The sequence below is a fragment of the Meriones unguiculatus genome, chromosome X (genome assembly GCF_030254825.1).
Source record: "Meriones unguiculatus strain TT.TT164.6M chromosome X, Bangor_MerUng_6.1, whole genome shotgun sequence".
Classification (NCBI taxonomy): Eukaryota; Metazoa; Chordata; class Mammalia; order Rodentia; family Muridae; genus Meriones; species Meriones unguiculatus.
Window position 1 is genome coordinate 24,800,329 of NC_083369.1, and position 12,278 is coordinate 24,812,606.

The 12,278-nt window shown below is 38.2% G+C and overlaps 1 long non-coding RNA gene across 1 annotated transcript in view; it reads left to right on the top strand.

Moving 5' to 3' along the window:
- LOC132650040 (uncharacterized) overlaps window positions 1-11,798 on the top strand; it is a 28,470-nt gene extending 16,672 nt beyond the window's left edge. Inside the window, exon 3 of the long non-coding RNA XR_009588393.1 lies at window positions 9,949-11,798. This is a non-coding gene — a long non-coding RNA (uncharacterized LOC132650040). The remainder of the gene's footprint in view (window positions 1-9,948) is intronic.
- Window positions 11,799-12,278: the final 480 nt, after the last annotated feature.

The window sequence follows — 12,278 nt, forward strand, 5'->3', positions numbered from 1 at the left end:
ACATAATTTAAGGCAAAATGAAAGATATTTAAGATTTCCCCTCTATGTTATTGTTGTACTTACTTTGTTATAAATTTCAAAACTTCAGATTTATGGCATTGATCAATAGAGTTCTGATAAGCTGATGGAGCCCTGACTGCTTATTATCCAGTCACAGGCTCAAGATGTTAATTTCCCTTTGGTTGTCTTCTGGAGAAAGACTTAAAGGTTCTTATCATGCTAAAAACATCTCTGTCTAATGTGTATATCTCTTACACCAAAGCCATAGTTTTTACTAGGTCTTAATGGCATAAGTCTACTCCTGCTGTCTTGCAGACTACCTATTACCTGCTTTATCTGAATGAGTACACCTGCCTGATTTTAAAATGGGATTTTTCCCATGGTCTTTCTCACTTTCTCCAATTACTAGACAATTTTTAACTTCTGTCTCTAGTATAAATTTGTCTCAGCAGATTTTCACTTGGCTGACGGACTCTATTCAGGGATCAGCTATGGATTGCAAACTGAAATCTGGACTTGCTGGAAGCTGAAGTAAACCAGTCCAGCTGATGGGATGGCTCCTTGTCTCTTCAACTGGATCACTAGTTAGATGGTTTTGATAAGTGCTCCATTGCCTAGCTTTTGACTAGCCTTTCAGCCTTCCCGAGTTCCTAATATCGTCATCCTAATGTCAGCCTGAAGAAGAGAGAGAGAGAGAGAGAGAGAGAGAGAGAGAGAGAGAGAGAGAAATTCATAGGCCTTTATCCTACTCAATAGGCTGAAATGCTCAGTCAAAAGGGGCTCCCTGACATTAGCTATTATCTTGGGGACCTGTATAGCTGGAGTAGGAACTGGTAATGCATCACTGGCTGTACAAAACCAGAGTTACAACAGCTTAAAGGCAGATATTGATGAAGATATTCAATGCCTTGAGAACTCAATCACCCATTTAGAAAAGAATGTTGATTCCCTGGCAGAAGTAGTGTCACAAAACAGAAGGGGCTTGGATCTGTTGTTTATACAGCAGGGTGGGCTGTGTGCAGCCCTTAGAGAGTAATGTTGTTTTTATGTAAACCACTCAGGAATGATTAGAAAATCCTTACCAAGAGTAAGAGAAAGCCTACAGAGATGCCAGAAAAAGAGAAAGAATTCCAGAGGATTGTTTAAAATCCTGGTATAACAGTTTTCCTTGGCTTACTACCTTTATATCCACCTTGATGGGACCCCTACTCATTTTGATTTTTACCTTTTGGCCTTGCATTTTAAATCACTTGGTAGCTTTTATGAAGAAAAGCTTGAGAGCAATACAGTTAGTGATACTCAGATCCCATTATGGAAGGGTAAATCTGGAGGACACTGTTCATATCCGGAAGACCTGTGATTGGGTCTTCCCATGACCATGAGAAGGGGAGAATGAAAGAACCAGACCTGACCCCTGACCTCAAAAGCCACCATACCTAGGAACTAGGCCATAGGTCACCAATTCCAGAAAGAAGACAATGGAGTTCCCTACCCAAGAATAGCCTGGAGAAAACCCGGTAATATTTAACCATCACCCCTAGCAATGGATTATCAGTGAAGACCTGGAATTTACCCAGGTGTTCTTTACAATAAGGTGAGTAAATCAACTGTTTGGCTTGGCCCTTTGGGCAAACAATTTCCTCTGGACACCCGATATTTGCTAAATGTGAATCAATCATAAAACTGCTTTGCTGGAATTTCTCAAACCTTGCTGCAACCCTAAATAAAAGCCCTCCTCCCTATGAACTCAAGTCTCTACACTCAAGAACCGCTGCATTGTCAGGGTGTGGGCCTGAGCTCGAGCTTGTAATAAAAAGACCCTCCTGCATTTGCATCACAGTCGACTACTTGGTGGTCTTTGGGGTCCTCAAAACCTGGACATAACAAAACCATAGCAAAAGGAGACAGAGAAAAATGACTTAAAGATAATTGACCCTTTTTAGAATGGGGACAAGGAAGAGGCGAGACTTCAGAGAAAAGATAGAGCTTATTCTGCAATATAAGACACATGCAGGAGCTTTCCAGAAAGAGGACGGATGAAAATGTCATTTTAAGAATAAAAAATTTACATGGTCAGATTCAGAAATATAAGAAATCATGGCCCACCCACACTAATTTCTTCAGAGCTCACATGTATCTTTCCCCTTATGGATCATTTATATATCTTTAATAAAACTTAATGTCCTTAGAAAACCCTTATGATAAACTTAGTCATTAGTGAAAGTGTATGTATGTAGTAGTATATTCAGAGATTACTTCAATTTACAATAGAAATGTCTTACTCTCATTTCAGGCCTTTATTCATGATCTCTCCATATCAAAGGGGATCTAAGTTCAAGATACAAATACATGTTACCATCCAAATGAATAGTAAAAATTGCTTAGTGTGATATGCTGAGGAGTCCGAGGCTGTACATGGACACAATCTTAGTGTGCTAGGATTGATTAGGAATGTCTGTCAGGGGTGAAGAAAAAGGAGCTGTAGAACATACATCATATGTTTGTGATGTGGGCTTGGATGTTCATACTTGCATTCTCTTATCCCTCACCATCTGAACCTTTGGGCATTAGGATGAAATTTTCTTAATTCATTATGAATTCGCAAGTCTTTTCTTCTTAAAGAATTTGATCCTCACAAAAAAAATGAAAAAATAAAAATGAATATTTGTTGAGAATTTATACATTGAGGAAATACCAACTAACTTGTCTACTCCAGGAAATGAAAGTAGCTCCCATGACTTCCATACGGGGCACACAGCTGTGTGTTCCACCAGGGACATCATTGTGTCAAGCCAATGGGGTAAATCTCAAATGTTGGTATTCACGTGGGAATGAAGCATGATTTTCTTTATTCCAAAAGCATGGGTAATGTTCACATCTAACCAAAGCTATGCGCAGACAATACTATTATAATCTAGTTCTATAGTTTTACTTTAACCCATACCATGTTTACTGGCCAGTGAATATAGAAAAAAAAAACAGCTATTTCTTTTTACAAAGACTTGTAAATCATACAACCATAGTCAGCACAGCACAACATACTTTCTCTCACACAGTCACTGCTTAAAGCTTGTTCTGTGTCTCCTCTCTTATTTCACACCACACTCTTCATCTTTGTATTCCTAAGAATACCTCAAATTCTCACTTCAGGCTTGTTCCAGGTCTGGTGTAGTGCCCTGCAAAGGGAAGATAAGGAGTACTCTTGCTGAGCTCATATAAAAAGCTCCAGGGCCAGTTCCTGAGACTCAAGAGTGATAATCATTACTCTCCTGTAAACTGGCTATGAACTGGGTAGTGACTGCAAGCCAGACACCAGAATTGAAGTGTGAACCCTTTTAAGGCTTAGGAAATTGGAAACAGCAGAGCGAAGTTTTTCACTGCTGTGAGCTAGAAATGGAAAGATGCAGGTGGTAGAGGTTGGGACCTGACACATTTGTGACCAAATAGGGAGGAGGCAGGACAGGGCAGGAGGAAAACAAGAGCTGTTGAAGCAGCCAAGTCTTATTACTGGTCAGTGTCTCTCAGTCACCTGCCTGCAAAGGGAGCTACAGCCTACTGGAGTTATGCAAGTGAAAGCTGTGGGGGCAGAGGAGAATCCTGGGACAACTGTCCTAAATTATACAGTTTCCAGAGAGGGTCTATGGGGACTCAGTTGGAATTGTGGGATCCAGAATCTGTAATATAAAAACTCAACTCACACTTCCTATTCTCTCTTTTCCTTTAGGTTTCAGTAAAATTCCTTTAGAGAATATAAACTGTGCTAAGGAAAAGCAGAAAGTTCTTTTTTATTTTCCACTGTGGGCTTGGGTTTTAAAGGAAGAGCAAGAAAGCCCAAAAGGTTGGGCATTATGTCTTCAGTTATTAATTTTTCAACAAATAGTTAAATATTTGTGTGTGCTAAGCATTGTGCTAGCTGCTGAAGATTCAGAGAGGAAGAAAATACATTGTGAAACTTCGTTTCTAATAGACGGACACATTCACGTAAAGAAGCCACTGAACTAAATAATTAAAAATGGCTCGAGACCTAGCACTGCATACACACACACACACTGCTCAGGCACACACATTCGTGCTAAGATATAATCAGGATAGAAGATGGTATAACAGGGCATATACATTACTAATTTTAACAGATGAACTCAGCTCTTCATGAGTAAGCACGAAAAAAATTATTTCTTGCTCTCAGGAAGGGTATGTTTACTCCACAAAGACTTATTCATTGTTCACTATGGGTACTGAGATTACTTAGTTTGAATATTTAGAGAGAGACAGAGTGGAGAAAACATACTCTGTTATAACTCTTTTGGCCCACAGCAATGCAGCATGTGGTTCAGGTAGGCCTATATGGATGTAAGGAGTCCCAGAGCTACAGTCTAATGATATTTTGATGACATAATATTTGAAGCAGGATATGGTGACCATGTGTCCCTGCCTCACATGAAATGGTCATTTGTGGGATGGGAAGGAGAAGTTTCAGATAAGAAGAACTTTCGTGTGGATGTCTAAGGAGAAAGAATTTTGGGCCTTTGGAGTGTTATGAAGATTTGGAATATATGAAGAACTTGGGGATGAGTTTGGGGTCACTGCTGCAGCCATTTCTTCCTACCTAGAAATTGCCTTCCCAGAATTCATTTAACTGATAGCATCTGTGTTGGGGATTGTTCTGATATTTTATTTTTATGCTAATTACTGTACCTCAAGATCTGGTTACACCTATCCTTGTTTCGTAAACCTGCCTAAAACATACCTGATTGATTGAATAAATGTCCTATAACTGGGCAGGGCAGAATGGGGTAGGAGTGTCTAAGGTTCCTAGGCTTCTGGGACAGGAGAAACATGGGAAACAGATGAATGGAAAGAGAGGAGGAAGGAGAATGCTGTGATGGGTTAAGGTAGAGAAAAATCCATGTGGGCTGAGAGAAAGGACTCCAATAATGACATGAAAAGGCCCAGAAGAAGAATACAAGCAAGTATCATGGGATTATGGATAAAAGGTAGACCAGTTGAGAAGGATTAAGGTAGGTGGCATTGGATAGGAGGGGTTGGGAGATGGATGATGAGGTTATTGAGCCAGCGTAGGTGAAATATCTGCCTGTCCCAAAGTAAATAAGGCAATTATAAAATCTAACAGATGTCTAGGTGTTATTATTTGTGACAGCGGGTTAAATAATACCACCATGATAATCTTAGGTCTAATAATGAACATTATGTAACCCAACATTCATTTTTTATTTACTACAACACATCTAACTTTCCATTCCTTACTTGCTTTTTTAAAAAAAATGATTTTTAAAATTATAATTATACTATTTCTCCAATTCCTTTTTCCCTCTCCAAACTCTCCCATGTACCACCTTGTTTTGATTCAAATTCATGGCCTCTTTTTCTTTGTTACTACACACACACACACACACACACACACACTCCTAAGTATAAAATACATCCCACTCAGTCTATTTAATATTGCTTGTGTATAAATCAGAGCTGATCATTTGGTACTAGATAACCAATTGTTGTTTTCTTCCCAGGGAAGACTATTTCTCTAGCTATAAGAATTCATTAGTTGCCTGTAGTTCTTTTTCTAGTGTTGAGGTGTCTTATAATTTTTCTCTTCCATGTTAACATGTCTATTGGTATCATCCTTGTTCAGGTCAGGCTTTGGTAGCCATATTGGTGAGACTTCATGGTCTAGCTTTTCTGACACTTCTAGGAGACAATTTCACAGCAAACTTCTTGTTTGTATGGCTCTTACAATCATACCACTCCTTCTTGTACAATGAACCCTGACCCTTAAGTGTAGGACTTGTGTTATGGATATATCTGTTAGGATTGGGATTCACTACTCTGCATTTTGATCAGTTATAGTTTTCTGTAATGGTCTCTATCTACTGCAAAAACAAGTTTCCTTTATGAGGGGTGAAAATTACACCTGTCTGTGGTCTAAGGATGTAGAGTATAGTTAGGGGTTATACTAGCTTAGTAGAGTGGTGGTTGTAGGTTCTACTCCAAAAATCATGAATTCACTAGCCCCAGATAGGTAGCTAGGTTTCCAATAGCAGTCATGATTTCCTACTTGTTGAGTGGGCCTTAAGTACAATTAAAGAACTGTTGGTTACTGCCAAGGTATGTGTGGCACTATTGCACCCCTAGAGTTTTTATGCCATGCTGGTCATTTTTGTGGTTCAGAGCTGGGTAATACTGTAAGTTGCTTCCCTTCTTTGGAAGCTTGCATGGTACCTTCTGGTACCACAAAACCTTGTTCTCAGGGAGGAAGCTTTCAAGTTCAATCTAGCTTGGATCATCTACATACCCACTTTCCTAGTAATCCTGAAAATCTTGCCTTTACTGTAACTTAGTTCTAGAGTCTTCTCTGATCCATCTGCTATGAAAGTTTCTCCTATATGATCCTATATTATTCACCAATTTTATGTAAGTATTTAAATGTTTATCTATTATATTATATGTATCCTAAGATCAAGAAATATGTCTGGCCTCCAATAAAAAGTGATTAGCATTGTCTACCACATAATAAGACCTTGATAAGTATCTATTAAATGAATGAAACCATATTTTCAAAATGTCCTCTCATAATATTTTACTCATTCGTTTGTGTGGTTTATCAGTCAGCAGACACTCAGTTCTTATTAAGTGTTAAGTATTTTTTCATATCCTGGAGTTAGTGATATATTAAAAACTGGAGGTTTCCTTTGATCTTTATTGCCTTGAAAGGGCAGGGTGGCCTTCCCCTGCAGTTCCAGCTCTACCCTTATTTCCCAAAGATGAGTCACTTTCAGGAAGACATTTCTACGAACGCGAGAGTATTCTCCTCATACATTTTTTGTGACAAAAATCCCTGATTATCATTGTGGTTGGCAAGCATCTGTTCTTCCTATGAGATGGATTGATATGTACTCAAGTGACTTCTAGCTGCTGAGCTTCCTGAGCTTCAGACTCGTCTTCTGTGAAAAGAAAACGTTACCTATTTCATAATGTTGTTGGAAGAATGAAGTGAAATTCCATAGGTGTCTCCTAACACACTGTTCGGCACAAGTAGGGCCTTTGAGAAATATGTGTTGCCTCCCTCTTTAACTTCTTTGGGAGAAAGGGCTACATATTATTTATTTAGTTTTGTATAGCCAGTTCAGGACACGGCACAGTGGGCCACAAATGTTTGCCAAGTTGAATTGTCAGATAGTACCAAGATTTTGAGGGATAGCAAAGACTCAGTTACTATTAATTTGGTATAAAGTGTGGGAAACAGTAAGAGGCAGCTGGAAGGAAACAGTTTTCAGAGTTAAACTCAAGCTGTAGTCATCTCCCTAACTCTGGCTCTGCTAGTGTCTGTAATTGTTCCTTTTCTAGTCACTGTAGCAAAGATGTAGTTTAAGTGAGGGAGGATTTGACTTGGATCATGTTTTAAGGGTATATAATTTATCATAATGGGAAAGGCATGGTGTTTCTGAAAGGATAGGAGCATGACACCTGCTCATTACTGTGCAGATCAAAAAGTGAAGTGGACAGATCAGGCAGGAAGCAAGACCAAATTCTTCCAGCTAGCCACTACTTCTTGAAGGATCTACATTGTAGATTCTACAACACCCCAATCAGCACCACTAAGCCGGGACTCAAGTGTTCAAATGGATGAGCCTGCTGGAGACATTTTACATTTAAACTGTAACAGCACTTCTTTAGTCATTGTGCCAGTGACGTCTTTTATTCTTTCCTTTCTTCATATTGCATTATTGCGTCTCATCAATTAATTGCATTACCCATATCATAATAAAAGCATATACATCATGTTTAGTCTTCTCACGCGAATGATAAATTCCTTAAGGGAGTGTGCCTTACGTTGCTTTGTAGTATATGCATCTATTCTATGTATTCTAACAGTTGAGCTCTTCTCACTTTGATATATTTGCCTTTGATAAGAAACCTGTTCCTGTAGGTATCATTTCTGTTCAACTAAATGAAGTTCTTTGAATATTATAAGCTTTATTTCTCCTGCAGGGTTCACTATTTGTTCAGGCCCATGGTGGGTGCTAATTGCACGATATTTAATGGATAAATGCATATTCTCCCACAAGAGGGAGATGCCATTTCATTATGCAAAGAATATGTCTACTCAACTAAACATTTACAAGTATTGGTGTGTCAGGTAAAATCAGATTCAAGTATAAAAAATAACAAATAAGTTTTTTCTTCTGAAAAATGAAAATTGTGTTACCATTAATATAAAAATTTGAAAACTAAGATTGTTCTAAATACTTTCAAAGAAAAACTCAATCAGTGTTAATATTTAGTGATTTTCATTTCAGACATCTTCCGATGTACATGTTCAGAAAAGAGATGGATGGCTAGACAAAAATGATTTTTATGAAAATGGAACATTGATGTGTAGGCCAGTTTTATTAAAAGTAGTCAATTTAGTTTTACTAGAATTTAGCAGAAGTCTGAAATGAAACCACAGAAATTTCTAACCTTTGGATAAATGTTATTTCACCTTAAGAGATATTGATTCTATACTATGGAAAATAAGATTGTCACTGTAATATCCCCGTTCACCTTCTCTTCCTTGAATTCCAAGTATTTATAAGTTATGATTTTCCTTCCTGTGAACTCAAACATGTTGCTCTGACATCAACACTACACTTATTTAAGGCCTGTACATAGAATATAAATATTTATTTACTTAAATAGAATTAATTCTATTTCTTTATCATGAGCTCTCTATTCTCAGACATTTTTAAATTTTATTTTTCTTGTTGTTGGTTGGATATCTTAGAAGGTCCTATGAATGGTTTCTTTCCTGGGTCATGCTTTTTGCTTTTTTTTTTTTAACTTGAAAAACTAACTGATTAGATAGGACATGCTTACTTTAAACTTGAATGTTCAGAGTTTTATATTTTCTTTCAACTTGGGAAGCCCAAGACTTTTTTCTTTGTACAAACAGTTCACATTTGTTTTCCTATTTGAAAACTGAAACCTTGTTTCTTTATCATTATGTTCCAAAGTTTAGTGTGTCATGGGTCTTGATATCAGCTACTCTTTAAGTATTTGTCTAGAGCACAGTACGCCCTTTTCTACAGATTCACTTCTTCACTTGTTTGTGGAAATTTTTTGTAGAATATTTTTAAATACATTTCTATAAACTTTCTAGTTTCCCCGTTGAAAGTCTCTGAAATAGCCCAGTTAGACTGTGTTTTCCACAACTATAACCCTGCACATGGTTGGATAACCTCTCTTTCTTAAAATCTTTGATTCACTATGACTACCACAATATTACCATAAATTCCAATGGTTATATTTTCATGGTGATTATTTTTATAAAATCTTGTCTCAAACAATATTATTTTTGTTCATAATATGTTCACATAGGCCTCTCATGTATTCATTCTGTTGTGCATTAATGTTAAGTTGTTATTTATTGAATTCCTATTCCAATACAAAATATTCCAGTTGTACTTGTTCTTGAGTTCTATCTTTGACATATGTTTTCTTTCAAGTAAGTTATTTATTGGAACCATTGGAACCTCACTTTTTGTTATATAAAAAAATAATATAAGGGAGCCTTATATAGCTTTTATACCTTACAAAACTACAGGATGGAACGTGTCCAGATCTTGGAGTAGAAACCACCTCTTCATGATGCTAAACTTTAGAAAATCGGGGAAACAAAGGACAGATAACATATGAAAAAGAGAAAGTAAGAATATAAGAAGTCACAAAAGAGATTGTACTCTAGCTCAAAGACCTGAAAAAAATAGTAAAGCCATACAGGGAGAATAAAGATTTAGTCCTGCAAGATTTCTAGTGCAATGGGAGTGGAGGTTGAGCCAAAACTCTTGTACAAGGTAAGCCAGGCCACCCTGGTTTAAAAGGAGACTGTCAGTTCCTGCCACAAGACAAAGCCATAGGTGTCACAATTTTTTTTTTTTTTTTTTTTGACAGGCTCTCATTAGGTAGCTCTGGCTGTCCTGGAACAAAGATCCACCATTATCTGCTATCTGAGTATTGGAATTAAAGTTTTATGCCACCACACCTGGACACTGTCACAAGTCCTATTTCTAGTTGGAAAATGTGGCGTGAATGACGACTTTGTGACAAATCACCATTGGAGAAGAAGCCCATTTTGACACTCCCTGTAACTTGGAAGCTTATGACAGGTGCCGTCTTGAGAGGGGACACATTATAAGAGACTGATCTACTTTGGACATCTGGAAATAAGGATCAATCACAAGCCAAAGAAACTAGGGAAACAGAACCACAGCCCATGTGTGGGTAATGGCTACACAAGGAAGTCATGGTTGATGAGAGGGCTGGACAAAGATACAGTAAGAAGCTCATGTGGCAAGAAACTCAAGTGATGAAGCATTAACCTATTGGTGGCCCCATCCTCTTTGGTAGGAGTGTGATAACTACATAGAATAAAAGCTCCTAGCCATCGGATCGTACCTGTTCTAAATCTGTGGCTACCATACAGTTTTCCTCTCACAGGACTGGGAGATCTACAGTTCAGTGGACATTTCCTATGGCCTCCTCTCTTCCATGCGGTGTTTGATTTTGAACAGAAATAGCACTGAAACAGGTCTTCCAGCCAATGTGTCTCAGTGCTTTACCTGATACCTCCTATCCCAATACACTCAAGAGATACGGTAGCCGTCCCAAAGTACATAAACTGGAGACTATCTAGAGCAAGAATCTGGCACACAACCCGCAACAATAATAATAATGAGAAGTGACTGTTGGAACTTAAGGGAGGGAAGCTCATAAATAATTCTGTCACTGCTGAGACAGTAACTTTCTATATTTCTCTGAGAATGTCATAGAATTTATTTTGAGCATATTTTCCAACTCCTTCTAGATTCGTCCTCAGCTCTCTACCCATCTAACTTCATGTTGTCTTTCTTTTTAAAACTCATTGTGTTCAGATTTTGCTGCCCAAAATACTTTTAGATGTGGAGCCCTCCACAGAGCATGGTGGACCTACCAGGGTTCACATCCTCAATGAAAACTGATTCAGTTATCAATTGTCAAAATTTCCTCTAGATAGTGTTAGGGCTTTCCTGCCTCATGCTGGGATTTTTGTCTGGCGTGATTCATTCATACATCTTGTGCATGCTGTGACAATTCATATGAGTTTGTATACGTATGCAATTGCCCTGTTGTATTGGGAAACATTATTTTCTTATAGTCATCTATTACTACTGGCTCTAACTATCATTCTTCCTCCTCTTCCATACAGAACCCTAAGACTTGGGGAGAGGAGTGTTATATAGATATCTCATTTAGGGCTGAGCATTCATAGTCTCTTATTTTTTGCACTTTAACCAGTTGTGTCTCTATGCTAATTAATGTGATGGTTTAAGTGAGAATGGCTCCTGTAGGCTCAAATAGTTGAATATGTGGCCCTCAACTGGTAGATCTTTTTGGGAAGGATTAGGAGGTGTGGCCTTGTCAGAGGAAGTGTGTCACCAGGGATGGGCTTTAAGTTATAAAAGATGCCCATTCCCAGTTTGCTTACAGATCAAGATGTGAGCTCTTGGGCTAAAGAGGTGGCTCAGTGGTTAAGATCATTGTTCTGCTCTTCCAGAGGTCCTGAGTTCAATTCCCAGCAACCACATGGTGGCTCACATACTAGACGCTTGCTTCTGGCATATAGGTGTAAATGCAAATAAAGCACTCATATACAAAAATAAATAAATAAATCTTTAAAAAAAGATGTGAGCTCTTTGCTATTCCTGCTGCCATGCTTTTGATGGGGCATCACAGACTCTAACCCTCTGATGCCACAAGCTCAGTTAAACACTATGTTTTATAAGACCTTGCCGCCCCCTAAGGGAGGAGCAGCCCTGCTAGGCCACAGAGGAGGGCTTTGCAGCCAGTCCTGAAGATACCTGATAAATCAGGATCAGATGAATGGGGAGGAGGTCCCCCCCTATCAGTGGACTTGGAAAGGGGCACGGTGGAGATGAGGGAGGGAGGGAGGGACTGGGAGGGAATGAGGGATACAGCTGGGATACAGAGTTAATAAAATGTAACTGATAAAAAAATTACAAGAAAAGATTTCCAAAAAAAAAATAATAATAATAAGTTGTTTTAGTCATGGCATTTTGTCAGAACAATAGAAAACTAAGACTAAGCTTCTCTGATAATGGTTGAAAGATGTACTCATCTACATAAGGGTAAGTCATTAAAAACTGTTTTAATACTATTCCCATTTAGCAGAATAATAATAGTAGGCTCTCCTTTAGGGTATATGACCTATCTAGCCACAGTTT